Source organism: Halichoerus grypus, chromosome X, assembly GCF_964656455.1.
Source record: "Halichoerus grypus chromosome X, mHalGry1.hap1.1, whole genome shotgun sequence".
Classification (NCBI taxonomy): domain Eukaryota; kingdom Metazoa; phylum Chordata; class Mammalia; order Carnivora; family Phocidae; genus Halichoerus; species Halichoerus grypus.
The window spans coordinates 102,649,900-102,671,478 of NC_135727.1; positions in this window are offsets into that span (position 1 = coordinate 102,649,900).

Genomic DNA, 21,579 nt, shown 5'->3' on the forward strand with positions numbered 1-21,579 from the left:
CAGAGCAAAAAAAAAAAAAAAACAACAACACCTCTGTAAAAAAAGAATGGAGTTGGAGGACTAATGTAGCCCAATTTCAAGACTTAATAGAAAGCTAAAGTAATCAGCACAGCATGGACGTGGTGTAAAGACAGAAAATATCAATGGATCAGAAAAGAGTGTTGAGATATGTATGGCCAGAAATATGACAACTGGTTTTCTACCACTTTACAAAAATAATTCAGTGGGAAAAAAAAGCTCGTGCTTTCAAAAACCAGTTCTGGAATTACTGGATATTCATAGGCAAAAAAATTAAAATAAAAACTTTGATCCAAATATTGCCTTGTTTACTAAAAATTTAATTTAAAAAATGACAGATCTAAATGAAAAAAACTTTTGTGACCTTTGGAAAGGCAAGCATTTCTTAGATGCAACACAAAAATTACAAGCCACAAAAGAAAAAATTGATAAATTGGACTTCATCAAATTTTAAAACTTGTGATCTTTGAAAGACAATGTTGAGACGATGAAAAAATGAGCCATAAATGGAGAGAAAAAAAAATTCAAATCGTTTATCTGATAAAGGACTTACATCCAGAATACACAAAGAACTCTCAAAATTCAACAAGATATCAAGCAACACAATTTTAAAATGTGCAAAAAATTTGGACAGACACTTCACCACAGAGAGATATATATGGCAAATAAGCACATGAACAGATGTGTAACAACAGTACTCATTACGGAAATGCAAATTTAAAACTATGAGATATCACTACACACCTATCAGAATAGCCAAATTTAACATGACTAACCATGCCAAGTGTTGGGGAGTATGTGAAAGCAGTGCAATTCTTATACACTACTAGAAGGAATATTAAGTAGTACAACCACTTTGAGAAAGCTGGTGGTTTCTTAAAATGTTAAATAAACACCCTGGACATAAACTGCAAGCCCTTGTACAAGATAGGTTACCTTCCAAGTGTTTCACAAAGCACAGTAACAAGCTTCTGAAGTTCTGGACAACTGACGGTGAATATTTGTGAAAGAGGGGCTGGATGACTCCAGGAGGAGGTACCACTTTGTGAAGATCTGATCATTCACAGCCCTAAGGAGTGCATTCTCCCCATGAATGCTCACAGAGACCCCCAACCTGCCCCCACAAAGTCAGAAAAAACTGACCAAGAGCAGACCTATTTTCCACACTCTCACCAGCCCAGCTAGCACAGAGGGCATTCATAGAGGACATTGAAGCCCACGTGACTGAGCATCCCTTGGCTCTCTACCCAAGTCTGGAGCACAATCTATCTACCTGCAGACCTCTTATAAAGGTGATAGAAGTGGGGCGCCTGGGTGGCTCAGTTGGTTGACCGGCTGCCTTCGGCTCAGGTCATGGTCCCGGGATCCTGGGATCGAGCCCCGCATCGGGCTCCCTGCTTGGCGGGAAGTTTGCTTCTCCCTCTCCCATTCCCCCTACTTGTGTTCCCTCTCTCTCTGTGTCTCTCTCTGTCGAATAAATAAAAGTAAAATGTTAAAAAAAAAAAGGGTGCTAGAAGTGCTCAATCCTGACAGGAAGCCGGAGGACACATGGGCTTATTGTCAGAATAGTGAAAAAAGAATGAAGTCCCCCCTATAAAGCTTTGTGAGAAACATCCTGCCAAAGTCAACCTGGAACTTCCCAAGAAGACTCCTGTATCACATCCAGATAAATTGCCTAATGAGGAAAAGAGGTCAAGCACAAAGGCTTTGCTCAAAAATCCTCCTCTTCATAGAAAAATACCCAGAGGAATTCGTAAATTCTGCAAATGGGTTGCCACTTTTGGAGACTTGGGCACTGACAAGAAGTTCATCATGAAATAGTTTGATGTTGGCTATGAGTGCAAACCAACTGATGACGTGGTCTGCATGAAGAAAGTAAACCAGGTTCTTTCGGAGCTGAAGTACAGAATGGGGCTAAATAAAATGGAGGAAATAAAATTATCCTTACAGGAACAAAACTGGGAGAGGAAACCCCAGACACCACAGAAACCTTATAAACCCAACTGGATGAAAGATGAGGTATGGAGCATGGTACCTGAATCCCAAGTTGTGGAAAAAGCTAATAAATAATGAACCTTTAATTGACCCCAAGATCTTACTTAAAGCTCAAGAGGGGAGTTTTGGAACAGGATATTATTCCTCAACAGAATATTCTTGAAGGTCTTTATGGAACAATTGCCTTTAAAGATTTCATTCTAAGCAAGGGCTACAGGATGCCGGGCTTCCTTGAGAAGTTGTTCACAAGGAAGGGGTGGAAGGAAATGATTCTAAGACTCCTATATACCAAGTAATAAAAATCAACTAAAATGTAGAAGATGCACAGGAAGATAGTTAAACATTTCTCTTTTTCTACTTATTTGGCAATTTCTCTCTTTCATTTTAACGTCAATCAGAATTCATGATGAGTGTCCCACCATGTTTTTACAACTGTAATTCCACAACATTCATCAGTTTAACACCTAATGCTTATAAACATTCCTCAGTGACTTTCTGCTTAGTTCATCAATATTTTATATTTTATTAACTATGAAATCAATATTCACATATACTCTTCACATTTTTGTAGCATTGTGAATATTACATTGTTATATTGATTATTTGTAAAAATAAAGACATAATTAAAAGCAGAATTACTCTTAAAAACAGAAATGATCTAGTTATATCATCTGTAATATGAGAGGAATCTTAAAATAATTGTACTAAAAGGAGACTTGTATAGCTCCACTTATATTAACTGTAACAAAATAATTATGACAAGTATTTTGTTAACTAAAAATTGAAATCTTTTTTTTAATATATATATTTAAGATTTTATTTATTTTTTTTTGAGAGAGAGAGAAAGCACAAACGGGGAGCTGCAGAGAGGGAGAAACAGGCTCCCCGCTGAGCAGGGAGCCCAACACGGGGCTCGATCCCAGGACCCTGGGATCATGACCTGAGCTGAAGGCAGACGCTTAACTCCTGAGCTACCCAGGCACTCCTCAAAATTTAAATCTATAATCAAAATAATGTTAGGTTTCTTTAACAATGAAATTATTATCTCCCCTTTTAAGATTCCATCAAGCCCCCAAAACCAGTTTGAAAACTACTTACCTAAATTACAGGTAAAACTTGAGTTAAGCCATTGTATCATATCTCCCTATTAAATGTTTTTTAAGTTTCACAATATGCATAAAAATTCACCACCAAGGAATATTTCCATATCATATAACACAGGTGCAAAATAGCAGGGATCTTCAAGTCCCTGACAAATCTAGTGTACACAGTAGATCTGTGTGAGCAAAGCTACAGAGCAATATCAAAAATCCTCACATATCTATTCAAGTGAAATTAATCTTTGCATTTCATGAATAGCAATTTAAAATAAGAACTCAAGCAACTTCTTTACATTTCCAAAATAACAGCTAAAACTGTCTGGGACAGGAAAATTTGTAGCTTGAATGATTTGTAGTGCAGATCTAGAGGACACTTCTGTTTCCATTAAGGAAGGAATTCATCTGTAAATGGAAGTTTATGTATATATTTCATCCTAATAGGATTGGATAAATATCTGTTTATGTGCAAATTTCCTATTTTAAATAAAGGTTGTCTGTGACCATCTCATGCCTGAAGAAGTAGGTCTTTTCTATGTATTTTTGTAAGTGAAGGCCTAGAATTTCTCACCATAACCTTAGGTCCATGTCAGCACTGTATCTTCTGCAATGGTTTCCAAAGTAGTCTCTCTTCTCCTTACATTTATTTTTCTAAAATATAACTCTAGTCAAATTCACTTGCTTGTTAATTCTCCAGGTTCATCTAAACTTACTTATACACATAAACACACCTCCCACATACATACAGCCACACAAACATGCTCCTGCATTCCAGATCCAGTCAATACATCCTTTCATACCTCTGTTGGCCTTCCCTATTGATAGGACTTCACTCAGGCCACTGTGATCCCATTTCAGTGCTCTCCCCTTTAAGGCCAATTTTATGATTGCTTTTTTTTAATACCTTATGTTTTTAGACAAGGACTCTCCTTTTCTAATTACCTTCTACTAAAGAACTCACTCTAGTATCCTAGAGAAGTGAGTCACTAATGCCTTCAAAATCTGGGAAATCCCTGTACTTACTTATTCAGACATCAAAGAAGCCATTATTATGCTCTCTGGCCTAAAATTATCTGGTTTCTGTGGCTCTCCCTTCAAGCCTGGGGCTTCATGCGGCAGCATTCACCCTTACACATTTGTTGTTCAGGTCCATAAAATCTACTTTTCCACATTTTGGTTATGTGACCTTGCATTTCATAGAACATGTCTCCTCATCTGTAAAATGGAAACAATATCATCAAACTCAGATTTGGGTGACAAGGGAGTACTTTACATAAATGCTTAATACCGCAAGCATCACAGAACAATACTCAGCATATATCTATGGAAGATAGGAGGGAGAGGGAAAGGAAGAAGAGTACTAAAAAAGCAAAGAGAAGCCAAGAAAAAGTAGCTTTAATGGTATTTATCCTGTGTGATAGTCTTCAACTAAATCCCACTCAATCTTATTTGATTAAAATGAAAAGGTATATTTGCAAAATAAGAGTCACTAGTAAAGCTTCCTATTGCTTACTGGTGATGGCTACTTTCAGCAAAATAAACTTTGGAGAAATTATGTGGGTTTTTCCAATGCCATAATTACCTGCATTGGTATTAGTTGTCATACAGAAATAAACAGAAGCAGTGTTGGATCTTTTTGGATTTTAAGCACCAGTGAGACTTCAAAATATAACCTGACCTCAAATCTGCAGTTTTTAGGAGAGGAAAATGAGGAGAGCTTGATATATAATTATGTTAGTATAGCCTCTTAAAGTTCTCAAAGCCCATTCATAATCTTCATTTTTCTTCTTGAGGTTTACAACATAGACAAACCCAAAAGTATTATTATCTCCATTTTATAACTAAGAAAATTCCAGATAACTTGAGTTATCTTAAGTGTGGGATCCAAGTCAAAATCTCATTATGTGTATTATTTTCACACTGACATGTAGCAATATCATGGACAATGAAACAATCACCTTGAAACCCTGGACTCCAACTAGCATGCAAACTAAGGTATGGTAAGAACATATGCACCTGGGCCTCTAATAAAAAAAAAAAAAAAAGGAAGACATTAAAATATACTTTCATTTTCTGGAGCCACTTGTACCTTGCTCTTCCATCTTGACTGTTAGAGCAGCTAGAGCTTTGTCATTTATGTGGGAGGAACGGAGATAAATTCCACTCTGGAAAGATATAAAGCCACAAACCAAATGGAATTTGATTGAATGGCTGGTGACACTCATGCCATGTTCTCCTGATCTCATCATTTAAGCAGAGGTTAAGGATATTGTCCTCTTGTCAATCTATCATTAGAGTAAATAAGGAACCTTTATTGTGTATAATAAAAACTATGCCTTTAAGAAAACTATTTAGCATAATTTCTTCAACAGACATTTGCATCATGAGGAAGAAATTGACTTCACAGGGAAGAACTGAAAGATAATGAAATAGCCATTCCTGTTGTTTAATATTTTATAAAATGGGAAACCTCTGATTTCTTATTTATCCTTTTACTATTTACTTTTTTGCCCAAGCACACAGTACACAACTTTTTCAATCAAACTGCAAAAAAGAAAAATTATTGTAACTTATCCGTTCTATTTAAAAAAAAATTTTTTTTTCTATTTGTAAAACCCTTTGTGAAAACAAGCATTGTATAATTATCAAACAATGCTAATCAGGTTATGTTCATATTAAAGTTGTTTTTAAGTAAGCATTTGCTTAGGTTAGGAAAATACACTACATTGCAGGAAATTTTCTGTTAAAACTTCCTTTGATGATATATATGCCCATGTAAGCCTCTGCTTTAAGCCAGCCATGCCCCTGAAGTTGATGGTACATTATACAAATATTACAATAATCAGTTGTATTACAGTGTCACATAAGGGATAACAAAGCCTTTGGAGAATTTGGCTCTAGGAATATATACTTTGATAAAAAAGAAAATTATTTTTCATTTCTGAGAGTTTGCATGAAAGAGTATTAAGAGCACAACCTTTGGAGGTAGGCAAAAATGAATTCATATTCCAGCACTGCCATGTTCTAATCCTGTGGCTATAGGCAAGTTGTTCTGCAGAATGATATCTCATCTCAAACTTGGAATAGCAACACCTATTTCACTTGGATTTTTGAAGATAAATGAGGTTGTGAGTGCTTATAAAAATCTTGATTGTCAATTAAATTTCCCCTTTTATCACTTTGTAATGAGGGATGTTGTGCTAAACATGAAATATCTCTTTGCTTTAAATTCCCAAAGCATAAAGAGGAAACTTAAGGAAACATCAGACCAAGCTTGATTAATTTCTCTAATTCTAGTGTTTAGACCCACGTACATGATCAAAGAACCACAGGAGCAAATTAGAATATTCTACCAATATGCCTTCCCTACCCATTCAGTCATTAAATAAAATAAGACTAAACTTTATAGAAAATTTTGAGAAATGAAATTGTTCTCAAGCACCACAGAGAAGTATACTACTTTTCTATGTAACATAAGTTTTGAGCTCAATAAGAACTGTGTGAAGTGTGCCTTATTGAACATCAGAAGATAAATGATATCAGAAATATGTCCCTTGCTAATATTCAAAAACACATATTTTCAAGCATTGGCTGGAGAATTTAAAAAATTAATCATGATCTTGTGCCACTGTAATTTAAAAACTGACCACTTACTTTTTCATTTTCAAATTCTTCCTGACGGGTGAGTATGAAGGAAAATACGAACACATTGTGAATATCATAAATTATACAATGTTGAGTGATTATTGAGTGTCATAAAAATAAAGAACTAAAAATCACCCCATTAAGGATAATTCTGATCTAAATGTATGTGAAAACACATCCACTGTGTAGTATCAGAGAAGCACAGTTCAACCTGACTTCTTTCAACCTTAAAATACATTCTTAGCCAGAGAAAATAAAGGGTTAGATCATTTAATACAATGAAAATAGTTGGATTTTTATTAGCTTTCAGTAGCTGGCCCCCATATATTTGTAGCAGTTGAAGAGTTCCTTATGATGGCACATTACCTACATCAAAGGCAGCAGTGATAGGCTTCATTTCTCAAAAAACACTTGGAGAAAGAGGGCCAATTCTCATTAACAAATTTGATAAAGAAGGTCAGAATATTACCATAGGCACCTGGTGAAATGGGGTAAGGTTGGGAAGGTAGCAGAGCAAATTCCTAGACAACAGAGGAAAAAAATTTAGTAGATTAATTGGTCCCTAAATTCATATTGTGGGCTCTAGCTTGCAAATGGAGTATTGGTTTAGAAAGAGCCATTCTGAGTCCTTAATTTCCAGTCTTTTGTCATGTGAGCAGTTGAATGCTACATGTGGTTCTAATTATACTAATTATACCTCATCTACCACATTCTTTCTTGCGTCCAGGGAGAAGTGAATAACATCTAAAAAGCATTGAGAAAAGACATGGAAACAATCTAAGTGTCCCTTAATGGATGAATGGATAAATAAAATGAAAAAAAAAAAAAAAAGAGCCAAAGGCAGATGCTTAACTGACTGAGCCTCCCAGGCACTCCTGTCAGTGAGTTTCTTTAAGTTTGTTATTGACTTATATATTTGGCTGCTCTCAAGTTGGGAGCATAAATAGTTATAATTGCCAGATTTTCTTTTTGGATAGACCCCTTTATTATGATATAGTGCTCTTCTTCATCTCTTATGACAGTCTTTGTTTTAAAATCTAGTTTGTCTAAGTATGGGTACTCCAGCCTTCTTTTGATGTCCATTACCATGATGTTTCTCCACCCCCTCACTTTCAATCTGGAGGTGTCTTTGGGTCTAAAATGAGTCTCTTGTAAGCAGCATATCGATGGGTCTTGTTTTTTTTTTTTTATCCATTCTGATACCCTATGTCTTTTGATTGGAGCATTGAGTTCATTTACATTCAGAGTAATTATTGATAGATATGAATTTAATGCCATTGTATTACCTGTAAACTCGCTGTTCCTATAGATTGTCTCTGTTCCTTTCTAGTCTTTGTTGCTTTTAGTCTCTTTCCCACTCAAATGGTCCACTTTAATATTTCTTGCAGAACTGATTTAGTGTTCACAAACTCCTTTAGTTTTTGTTTGTCTTGGAAACTCTTTATCTCTCCTTATTCTGAATGATAGCCTTGGTAGATATAGTATTCCTGGATGTATATTTTTCCCATTTAGCATGTTGAATATATCATGGCCCTCTCATCGGGCTGCCAAGTTTCTGTGTACAGGTCTGCTGCTAACCTTATGTGTCTACCCTTGTAGGTTAAGGACCTTTGTTCCTAACTCCTTTCAGAATTCTCTCTTTATCGTTGTATTTTGCAGGTTTCACTATGATATGTCTTGGTGTTGACCTGTTTTTGTTGATTTTGAGAGGAGTTCTCTGTGCCTCTTGGACTTGATTTCCTGTTTCCTTCCCCAGATTAGGGAAGTTCTCACTACAATTTGTTCAGATAAAACTGCCACTTTTCCCACTCTTCTTCTTCTGGGACTCCTGTGATTTGGATATTATTGAGCCTTGTGGAATCGCTGTGTTCCTTAAATCTATATTCATAATCTAGTAGTTTTCTTTCCCTCTTCTTTTTAGCTTCATTATTTTCCATAATTTTATCTTCTGTAACACCTATTCATTCCTCTGCTTCTTCCATCTTTGTTGTGATTATATCAGTCAGTTTTGCATCTCAGGTATAGCATTTTTTTATTTCAGCCTGACTAGGTTTTAGGTCTTTTCTCTCTGTAGCAAGGGTTTCTCTAGTGTTTTCTATGCCCAGGTAGTATCCTTACGACTATGATATGCTATGTCTTTCAAGCCCAGGTAGTATCCTTATGACTATTGTTCTAAATTCTTGTTCAGACACATTGCTCATATCTGTTTTGAGCAAATCCAGGGCTGTGATTTCTTTTTGATCTTTCTTTTGGGAAGAACTCCTCCATCTTATTATTATGTCTAGGTTTCTGTATTTTGTGTGTTATCAAAGCTTGTTATGTTTCCTGCTCCTGAGAATAATACTATATTAAGAAGGGGTCATACACTGTCCAGGGCCTGGCACTTACAGAATTGTTTCTGGTGTACGCCATGTGCACTACTCTGTTGTGTTTTGGCTGCTCTTTCCCACAGGTCAGTCTTCTGCAGAGTTCCTACTTGCTTGTAGTGGGGAATGTTTGGACCTTTAACTCGGTGTGCTTTGATTTGTTAAGATGTGCCTGATTTTTTTTTTTTTTTGTAAAGCCTGATCCAAGAAAAGAGAAAAGGAAAAGGAACAATAAGCAAGCAAACAAACAAAAAACTATAAGCCTGTTTCCAGAAAAAAAGAAAGGAAGAAGGAAAAAGGAAAAGAAAAAAAAATGAGATAAGGGAACAAACCAACAATTGAACAAAAAACTGTAAGCCTGATTACAAAGTAAATAAATAAAAAACAAAGAAATAAATAAAATAAAGCCAGAACTGAAGCTGACACTCTGGAGCACTCTATGATCAGGAGACTTGGTACTTACGGTGGCCTGTGCTGGTCTTCTGAGGGAGAGGCCCACTATGCTGGCTTACAGTCAGACCTGCCCTAGTAAAGATTCTCCTGCCATGCTCAGGGAGGGTGGGGATCTGGTGTAAGTGACTCCAGCCTCCACTGGGGATGCTGTGTTTCTGAAATCTGATCCTGCTGATAAGTGGGGATGGGTGGGGTTGAGTGGGGGGAGGGGGGAATGGCAGAAGATGACATTACCCTGTCTCCTCATTCCTAGGGAGGGAAACTACTGGCCGCCACTGTTCAGGAGGCCCTCAGAGAAAACCGAACTATGTCCCTTCCTGTGTCCCAGGCTTTGGTCGGATCCCTGCCCTTGCCCTGTCTATGCCTGGGCCATTGGCACTGCCAGTGCCACAGTTATCTTGTGTTTTACCTTTGGTTGGCAGTTAGGATTCAAAATTCCAAATCTTTTTAAGATTTATTTATTCTAGAGAGGGGTAGAGAGAGAGAGAATGAGCAGGAGGGGCAAAGGGAGAGGGAGACAGAATCTCAAGCAGACTCTGTGCTGAGCATGGAGGCTGATGAGGGGCTCGATCCCAGGACCCTGAGATCATGACCTGAGTTGAAATCAAGAGTTGGACATTTAACCAACTGAGCCACCCACGCACCTCTCAAAACTCCAAGTCTTAAAGGACCTAACAAGGTGCAGACTTGTTCCCCTCCCCTGGAGGAGTGCCTTGCAGCACTGCACCTGGCACTGTTCTGTCCCAGAAAAACAGTCGCATGGCCGTACAGGTGCCTGGAGTCTATGGTGAAGCACAGCAAAATGCTGCGACCAGGTTATCTGCCCTCTGGATAGGCCTCAGTCCCCTGCTGTTGAACGGCTTTTCAGTGGTGCCCAGTGGGCCTTTTGTCCTTAGAGAGGCAATATATCCTCTTCCAAATGTATTCCAGGAAGGGGAACATTCTCTCCCAGTCCGACCCAGGGGTCCCCATTCCATGGCATCTTGCACAAACACTAAGAGCTGCTCTCTCCCCCAGTCTCTCCCTCTCTCCCTGACTTCTCTCTGTGAAAAGGGCTCCCTCCCTTCCATGGCACCATGGCTTTTCTCACCCCCAATTCATTCTCCAAACCTTGCATCTGCCATGTTCTCTCTCTCCAATTGTGCAGATTGTTTTCTTAATTCTCAGATTGATTTCCTAGTTGTTCAAAATGATTTTATGTTGATCTATATCTGTTTGAGGGATGAGGCAAAATCAGGGTCCCCCTACTGCTTCACCATCTTAACTCCTCCCCTCGCCCCGATGTTTTACAATTTTGATGCAGCATAGCTTTTCTTTTGTCATAACCAATAATACTGTAATACACAAATTACAGATTAGGTGTAATTCTCCAACTGTGGGTACATCTTCTGTCTTTTCTTTTTTTTTTTTTTTTTAAAGATTTTATTTATTTATTTATTTGACAGAGAGAGACACAGCGAGAGAGGGAACACAAGCAGGGGGAGTGGGAGAGGGAGAAGCAGGCCTCCCGCAGAGCAGGGAGCCCGATGCGGGGCTCGATCCCAGGACCCTGGGACCATGACCTGAGCCGAAGGCAGACGCTTAACGGCTGAGCCACCCAGGCGCCCCCATCTTCTGTCTTTTCTTAAAATCAATTTTTTCATTCATTCATTCATTTAACACATACTTGTTAAGTTCCATTTTGTGTCAGGCCGTGTGCTGGATCCTCAAATTAGTGCAGTTAAAGATACAAACACTATGTTTTCTTTATAATCAGATCCCCATCAGTTCTTTGCCAGATGAAATAATTTTTTCATATGAATTATTTAAAATATTTTGTTCAAACTTCATCCTTGAAGTATGTCCTTTCTGAGTAAGTGTTGAGTGAGGCAGGTGGAGATTGCAAATCAATGAAGTAGAACTAAATATATCAGTACAACTAAGATGACCAAAGATTGGTGTCAGAAGCTGAAGTATGAAGCAAAAAAGTAAAAATTCAGATTATCATTCAGTGAGGACTTGGTTTATTCTAGCAATTATTGTTTGTAACTGTTTTTACTACTCTTGTTATCTTTCTCTGCAGTTTGAAGCACAGGCAGAACATCTCTGCTTAAGGTCTAGCACAAAGTGACATTTTCATATAAAGAAGAAAAAATGATTAGCAAATTGCCTAAAGTTAATGGCCAGTATAGGAAAACATCTGATATTCCAACATCTTTGAAGGTTCCCTATCTTCCCACTTCATCAAAAGGCATGTACTTTTTCCATATAGGAAAGATAGATAGACAACAGAAATTATACACACCCGTTATTACAATTATTAAGTGAAATCTCATGAATAAGCATTATGTGTTCCAAGTAATGCTTCCAGAGCTCACTTCACTCTTAAATGAAAGGGATTACATTAGTGTATGAAAATCAGTATCTTCCATATCTGGGCTATTATAAATAATGATACAGTAAACAGAGGGGTGCATTTATCCTTCCGAATTAGTGTTTTTGTTTGCTTTGAATAAATACCCAGTGTTCAGTGATAGATGAATAGATAAAGAAGATGTGGTATATATATACAATGCAATATTACTCAGCCATAAAAAAGAATGGAATCTTACCATCTGTGGCAATGTGGATGGGCCTAAAGGGTATTACGCTAAGTGAAATAAGCCAGACAGAGACAAATACCATATGATTTCACTTATATGTTGAATCTGACAAACAAAACAAATGAACAAATAATAACAACAAAGAGAAACAGACTCATAGAGAACAAACTGGTGGTTGCCAGAGGGGAGGGGGTTGGAAGATGGTTAAAAAGGGGGATTAAGAAGTACAAACTTCTAGTAAAATAAGTCATGGGGATAGAAAGTACAGCATAGGGAGTGGCACCTGAGTGGCTCAGTTGGTTAAGCATCTGACTCTTGATCTCAGCTCAGTTCTTGATCTCAGGGTTGTAAGTTCAAGCCCCATGTTGAGTTCCACCCTGGGTGTGGAGCCTACTTAAAAGGAAAAAAATAAGTGCAGCATAGGGAATATAGTCAATAATATTGTAATATGCTTATTGTGGTGAGCCTTTTGTAGTGTATATAATTGTTGAATCATTTTGTTGTACGCCTGAAACTAATTTAATATTGTAGGTCAACTGTACTTCAATTAAAAATAAAACATGGAAAAAGAAAAAAATCAACATCTTCCAATTATCCATCCTACTCTAGCCATGGAATTCAGTGTTAGGAGATATGGCTATTGAAAATTAGCGTACTGAGGTTGTTTAACATCTCCCAAAGTCATATTTCTGAAAAGTGATTATTGATATATAATGCCCATCTCTTTGCTCAATTGCCCCATTTTTTTGCTTCTTAAAGTAATAGGAAGCATGCTAATGTTGTGTCTTAAAGGTGATTGTTACCATAACTTTGGTCTTTTATACCAACACACAATAAAAAATATATTTGACATCTTGGAATCTAGCAAAAAATTTCAATATCAGATTATTTCATTAGTTTCCCCTTTTAGTTTTCTTTTTAGTTTTTTTTTTTTAAATCAGCATGACATTGTTTATTCTCTATACTCGTGGCTTCTATATGTCACTTCTCTCTCCTTTGACATCTATCAGATATTCATATATAATTATGCTTCTAGTTAGGCGTCTGCTTTTCCACGTTTTCCAAATTTAGTTTCCCTTGTTTAATAATTTTTCATAAATCATTCCAGGCATGCATCATCTTGTTCATCTTCTCTGAACTTCAATTTCATCTAATTTTGCCCTTAATTTTCACTCTGGAAACATTGCAAAGTTCATTCTTGCTAAAATCTCAAGAAAGTTCATATTTTATTACTTGAATAATCAAATGAAAAGAACATGGAATTTTAGATTTATATTTGGACTTGCAAAAGGAAACACAACCAAAATGCTGTGTTGTGTAATGTACAACTGTATAGGTAAAAAGAATCAGCAAAGTATTATATAAGACTGATGAATCACGGACCTGTACCTCTGAAACCAATAATACATTATATGTTAATTAATTGAATTAAAATTAAAAAAAAGAATCAGCAAAATTGCAAGCAGAATTCAGTAATCACCAAAACTTTGTGAATTTTAGAAATTAAGTAAAGATAAAGTTCAGCTTTCAACTATTATGAGAAGCACAGATTCTTTAACAACACAATATTTTGTATAGGAGAAATATCAAAGTACAAACTCATTTTTGATTTCTCAAAAGGGAAACATCTTTTGTCTTTTCAAAAATATGCTAAGTCTAGGGGCGCCTGGGTGGCTCAGTCGGTTAAGTGTCTGCCTTTGGCTCAGGTCATGATCCCAGGGTCCTGGGATCGAGCCCCGCATAGGGCTCTCTGCTCAGGGGGGAGCCTTCTTCTCCCTCTCTCTCTGCCTGCCACTCCCCCTGCTTGTGCTCTCTTGTGCTCTCTCTCTCTCTGTCAAATAAATAAATAAAGTCTTTAAAAAAATATGCTGTCTTTTTTTTAAAGATTTTATTTATTTATTTGACAGAGAGAGAACACAAGCAGGGGGAGCAGCAGAGGGAGAGTGAGAAGCAGACTCCCTGCTGAGCAGGGAGCCCGATGCGGGGCTCGATCCTAGGACCCGGATCATGACCTGAGCCAAAGGCACATGCCCAACTGACTCAGCCACCCAGGCGCCCCAAATATACTAAGTCTTATATGTGTTACTTTACTTATATTTGCCGAGATTTTCAGTGTTGCACATTAGGAAAAAGCATAGTATTCTGATTGCTTCTCTTCCTTCTAGCATGTCTCCTCTGCTTTCTATTTTGATTTAGAACAGTCTCCTTTTTAAAAAATAACAGCTTTAGGGGCGCCTGGGTGGCTCAGTTGGTTAAGCGACTGCCTTCGGCTCAGGTCATGATCCTGGAGTCCCAGGATCGAGTCCCGCATCGGGCTCCCTGCTCAGCAGGGAGTCTGCTTCTCCCTCTGACCCTCCCCCGTCTCATGCTCTCTCTCTCTATCTCATTCTCTCTCTCAAATAAATAAATAAAATCTTTAAAAAAAAAATAACAGCTTTATTTTGACATCATTCATATACCATACAGTTAACCCATTTCAAGTGAATAATTCAATAGTTTTTAGTATATTCACACGGTTGTACAACAATCACCACAACCAGTTTGAGAGCATAATGTTGTCATCTCCAGAGAAAATACATTTAAAATGAATCTTTCTGCATTGCTCTTTTATCCACCTCTGTCAAAAAGTTGTCCATCTTTCAGGGATCCCTCAAATACCACCTTCTCCTTCATGAATCATTTTATAATCTCGGGAGGTAAAAGAAGTATTTCCATCACTGCCTATATTAGCAGTTTGGAAGTCTTCTATAACCATATCCCATTAAACTTTGCTTTAGAGTTATTTTATGTATGCTTTTCTAATGTACTATTCCTTGGGCTCTTTGCAAGCAAGATTTCTTTTTTATTGATACATTTCCACAGTACTTAGCACAATTCCTTGCATATAATAGGATCTTAAATTTTTGTTGAATTCAAGTGAATACGTGTTCTGTCCCAAAGTACACATACTTTGTGTCCCTTAAAGAATTCTAAAACATAAAACATTCAGAACTGACCATGGGGTAATTTAAATTTGCTTTTCATTCATTCTTTTACTGGACCATTGAAACACTATATTTTATCTTCTAATTATGGGATCTAACAAAATGAGCAAAGCTGATCTTTCAGTCTTCACTATGACTAAAGCAACAGCATGGGGTTGCAGGGTAGGTTACATTGATTTACTGCTAAGTAAATGGAGACTTGTGGACTAGTCATGTTAGGTTGCGATATTGCTTCTATTTGGAATAGATTCACTTAGTTAAGGGGAAAATAAAATCTTTTCCTCCTAGGAGCTTTAACAGATTATGTTTACTTCTACTTTGGTTAAAATGAATACTTATGAAACAGTAAAATTTTCAAGGAATAGGTAGCATTAATAAACACTGATTTGCATTGATTCAATAATTTAGAGTATGAAATGTGGTCTGAGAAATGTTATGAGTATTCATAGTCATTTAGAGATTTTTGCCAGAGCTATTTGGAAATGTGAAGTAGAAAACAGATGAGATTTGGACCTGATGGTAAACAGCCCTTAGATTTGCCATGAGGCAGCATAGGATCTATTTTCTTCTATAATATAAAAGATAATGGGCAATTTGAGTATCATTTTTGTACACTCTTATAGACTTGTTTTCTGATCTGTACATTTTGTTTCTGTGGTAAGGCATGATTCATTTCAAATTTATGTTATACTTTGTGATGGGTTTTAAAAAATTGGTTCATATTGTTTTGGTTGTTTTGGTTTTTTCCCCCATCTACTAGAATATATTGGCATAGAGTTATGACAAGGGACTATAAGCACATACATACACACAGACACACACCCACAGAAACACCAATAGAACATAAAATAAGAAAAACCCTTAGGGTCTTTCTAATATTATTCTAAAGCCATTTTTCACATTTCAACCTAAAGCTGTGCTTGAACAAATTCATCAAATAAGAGAATAGTTCTTTATGATGAGAGATTTTTTTCTGATTTCATGTCTGATGATAAAAATATTGCTCTTACATTCCCAGGATTGCCTTCCTAAAATTGATAATTTTTATTAGTGATATCTAATTGAGTTTTAAAAATGATTAAAACTGTGACTTTATAAATCAGGTGAAATTGCTACAACACATGGTATATATGTAATCCATAAATAAAAGGTAACAAAAATTTGGGGCTCAGGTAAAGCTCAGATTCACTTTAAAACAATTAATAGTTCATTTTCTAAGAGAATTTCTGCATATCTTTAGCCTAATTGACACAGTGCTAATAAATTCTGTTGTTTGTCTTTGTATTTGTGTATGTGTATGTATTTACTTATTTTTTACAAGAGAGCTAGAAGTGATACAACGTTGGTGGGCTTGTTCCTCTTTGAACCTCCTAGCATCTAATATATGGGAAATTCTGCTTGTTGCCTGAATTACCTCTTAATTTTCTAGATTTATTTGACTGAACATCCTGGCTAGATACTGTTGTTCTTTTTCACTGTTTACTTGTATTCTTCTTGAAGCTGAGATCTAATTAGAAGATTTAGCAACATAAACAAAGCTGGACTTTCAGTCTTTGCAGTTGTTCAAGTAATCATTAATTCAATTAAGATAGAATTATCATCTTAAAAGTCCTCATCACAAGAAAATTTTTGTAACTATCTATAGTGATGGATGTTAATTACACTTATGGGGTGATCATTTTGCAGTATATACAAATATCAAATTGTAACAAAACCCAAGTTCATCTGCCTGATGTGCAGGGAAGACAATCACTGAGACATTGAGTATGCAGCAAGGAAAGGGTTTATTCAAAAGGCAGCCAAATGAGGAGATGGGAGGGCAAGCCTCAAATCTGCCTCCCTACAGGAGGTCAGGGAAATTTAAAGGCAAATGAAAAGGCCTGGGTAAAAAGTTGCAGCTGTGCTTATTAGCCTACAGCTGCACTTAGTGGTCCCATTAACCTTTTGGTTACCAGTTTCAAAATCGTTGTATACCTGAAACTAATATAATGTTATATGTCAATTATACCTCAATAAAAAAAATTAAGGCATATACAAAGAAAAACCTGGACCTCAGTACCCTCTGACACCAAGTAACTTTTCTTTTTTTAATACTTTTTGTGTCCCTGAAGCTGCCTTTCAAAGTGGCTAATGTCCCTTCCCCTCTAAGGGTCTGGGAAACTGCTGGAGACACTCTGGATGCTGGAAGGAGAAAAGCTGATGAAGTTCAAAATTGGCTAGACTGTGTGACAGTGGTCGTGGAATATCCGACAAGCTAAAGGAAGAAAAGATTCCAAATAACCAACACCTTATCTTCCACAGCAAGCTTGCCTCCTTCCTCAGTGCTGACAATGGATCTAGAGCAGATTGATCTGTACTCAGGGGCCTGTTTCTTAAGAAGTCATTGTGCACATTCATGGATAAGAATATGGGTACTAAGCACTTAAATAAGAGTTTCAACAGTCTCTTTCTTAATCTTTCACTTAGCAATAAATGGCTTTGACAAACATCTCTGAGCGCTGGTGCATGTGCGCATGCACACACACACACACACACACAATGAGAGCAAGATGGAGAGCAAGCATATGTTTTATTGCTTCTCTGTCCTTATTCAGAAGAATGTAAGAAAACCATGTTTTCCTCAGCCCTTAGTCTGTCCAAAGAACCAGGCTTCAGGTTATCTGCTGAAGAATTTAGTATTTAATCACATTTAGTCAACCAGTGTAATCAAATGTCTATTGAGTGCTCACTACATTCAAGGGGTTTTTGATACAACTTCTGGGTTGAATATTAAATTTCCATATTTAAGCTTGCTTCTTCCTATATCTTGCATTCATTATTCAAAATTGATCCTTTCAGTATTGCTTACATTTTGAGTTATCTCTATTGCAAATTTTCTTGACTTTTCTTTCCCACCTCTAACCTACCTGCTTCTAATTTTTTTCCTCATTTTCTTTACATAAATCCATTCTGCAAAAGTTTTGTCAGGAAGCAAGTGGAATTTAGAATTCTAGAGGTCTATTTCAAAATTATTATTAAAATTCATATGTTAATATTATTTTTACTGTAGTTTCTTGAGCTTATGCTGGTGCCATTCTAAAATATGCTCTAAATATATTAGCTCAGATAATCTCCATAAGAAAAAATTTATCATCAAAGGGGAGTTATTTTTATTTTACCATCATTCACAAAAATATATTTCTCTAAATCTTTATTTACTCATCAACTTAGTAAACAAATAGTCTGTCCATTTTGTATAAAGCAATGTATAAGTTACTGTTGGTTTTTTTTTAAAGATTGATTGATTGATGATTGATTGATTTGACAGAGAGACAGAGAGAGCACAAGCAAAGTGACAGGCAGAGGGAGAGGGAGAAGCAGGCTCCTTGCTGAGCAGAGAGCTCCCTGCTGAGCAGAGAGCTGGATGCAGGGCTCAGTCCCAGGACCCCGAGATCATGACCTGAGCTGACAGCAGACACTTAACCAACTGAGCCAACCAGGCATCCCTAATTTGCTGTTCTTAAACAGTGATTGGCCTCATGATCTTTTTCTTAATAAGGATAACAAATAAGCAAAAAAAATACCATTATAATAGCTGGTAATAAGTACAGTGGTAGAGATATACTTGACATCTCATAAAATAAAGATAAGGATGTCAGAAGAGTGTTTTGGAGAAGGTAATATGCATTCCTTCTTGAAAGAGGAGTTAACTAAATAGACATGGTTGGTATGGATGTGGCCATGGGGAGAGTATCCCAAGTGAATGGAAAAGAATGTTAAAGGTCTTAGAGACATAAAACATATGACATTTTCAGGAAATTCAAAGGAAGTCAATGAAAGAACAGAAGACACTGGCTAACAGCAGTTTCCCCTTCTCCCTCTAGCTTTTTTTTTTTAATTTTTAAAAAATGTTTTATTTATTTATTCATGAGAGGCAGAGAGAGAGAGAGAGAGGCAGAGGCAGAGGGAGAAGCAGGCTCCCCACCCAGCAGGGAGCCCGATGCGGGACTCGATCCCAGGACCCTAGGATCATGACCTGAGCCGAAGGCAGACGCTTAACCATCTGAGCCACCCAGGCGCCCTCCCTCTAGCTTTATTGAAGTATAAATCAACAAAAAACATTGTGTAAATTTAAGGTGTACAATGCGATGATTTGATAAACATATATTTTGTGAAATGATCACCACATTAAGTTAGTTAACAGGTTTCTGAAGTTGTATAGCCTTGGTACAAATCCAAGTTCTATCCATTGTTATCTGTTACTGAATCTTTTTGTGCCTCAAATTTATATCTGTGCAATTGAGATAATTATAGTACTTCCCTTATAAAGGTTTGTTAAGGATTAAATGAATTAATAGCTGCAGAGTTTTTTACAGTAGCCTCTACCGTGTAGCAAATACTATTTGAGTGTTGACTGCTATTATGCTCTACCAAAGAGACTGAAGGGATATGTTCAGATTTTTATTTAACAGAATCTGTGGAATAACCAAGAATAATAGACAGTGGGATTCATAACTGCTCTCAATGAGACCAGACCAGTATAGTACATAGGTTAGGAATGTTGCATGCACCAATGAAGATGGTAGATGTGTGTATGGGGAAGAGGGAATAGGTGTAGTTTGGGCCTGAATCAGGACCTTTATTATATAGAGAAGAAAAATCTGTTCTGAAAAACTGGCTGTGCTATGGCTCTGCTTACAGAAATAGGAAAAAAGTAGGAAAAGGTTTTTTATTTGAACATCTTGATTTTAGTTGCCTATGGTACATAGTGTTGGAGCTATTTGGTAAGCAGTTGAAAATATGTCTGGAGCTCAAGAGCTAAATCTAAGTAGGACATTTAGATTTGGGAGAGAGTCATCATGAGAAAAAAAAAGGTAAATGTTTTTTGAAGTATGGTTTACAGAAAAATGGGTGAATCATAAGTACAGCACAACTTAATGAGTTTTTACAAATGAAATACTCATCACTGTATTGTAATCTGCAGGTAGTCCAGTTGAATACATGAAACATACATTCTAGTCTGAGGGTGGAGTTTTATTATAAGAAACAGAGACTATAAAACAAATGAACTTTAAAATAATTGAAGTTCTTGTGTTTATCAAACTTTGGCAAAGATATATGTAGTTTAGAGAAACCATTATTAAGATGCCATTTTCCCCCTTTCACTTCATTTTCACCAAATAAAATTTCTCAGCTTATTTCTCCCAAAATCTTCAATAGAACCCCAACCCTCTTTACAATCCTATTTTAAAACTCTGCTAAAAGATCTATTTTCTACTTCTTCTTGTAATTTAATGTACCACGAAACTCAGAGAACTAGGCTGTGAATATCCAAACCCTTTCGGAGAATGAATATCATCAAAAACACTAATAAAGTAGCATCAGGGGGCGCCTGGGTGGCTCAGTTGTTAAGCATCTGCCTTTGGCTCAGGTCATGATCCCGGGGTCCTGGAATCGAGCCCCACATCAGGCTCCCTGCTCGGCGGGAAGCCTGCTTCTTCCTCTCCCACTCCCCCTACTTGTGTTCCCTCTCTCGCTATGTCTCTATCTGTCAAATAAATAAATAAAATCTTTTTTTTAAGAAAAAGAAGAATCAGAACCTCTTTAATAGGAAGAGAGAAGAGAAAAGAATGGGAACACTCATGGAACAATATTTCTTTTTCAAATATGCATATATTTAAAAAGCTTTGAGAAGGAATCTCTGCAGCAGGGAAAAGATATATAAGGGACATCCGGGGAGGAGTCATAGACTTCAAGGGAGAAATGAATTTTGGGGAAATGGAGATGGCCATGATTAGAGTAGGTTTCAGAGATAATGTACGATCATTGGAAGTTTTTGGTGATTATAGTGATCATATTTGTTACTGGTGTGACCAGAGAAGAAGCTAAATTCCAGTGGTTTGGGAGATACATGGGGATTGAGAAGTAGAGGTAGAGAATTTAGATAGCTTTTTAAAAGAAATTAAGGTAGGAGGACCTTAAAAGAAATAGTAAGATTGCTGATGGTGATGGTGGTGATGATGGGGGAGATGCAGAATAGATGGGGAATTGCTTTAGAAAATCTGAGTGGTTTAAATGAATATTTTCTTAAATGCTGAGAGGAGAAGAATAGAGGATGAGAAGATAATGATATATAAATCATTGCTTGAAGAAGTGAGAACATATGGAATCTAGAACACAGATGGAAGGATTGTCACAGTCATGAGGAAGAATACTTCCTTCATTGGGACAGGAAGGAAAAGTGGGTGTGACTGCAGACATTTTAGGGAGACTCACTAATGACACAGTAGTCATTAGTTAGAGAGGTAAGCAATGCCTCCAGATGTTTCTTGCTGGAAAATCATGTACTTGAAATCTGGTATGTTGCCTCCCTGAGAAATAATTCAAGGCCACTCGCTAACCCTTTCCTAATTCCGTATATAACACCTCCAAAAGGAGGAGGATAGTTTATGAATAGGTT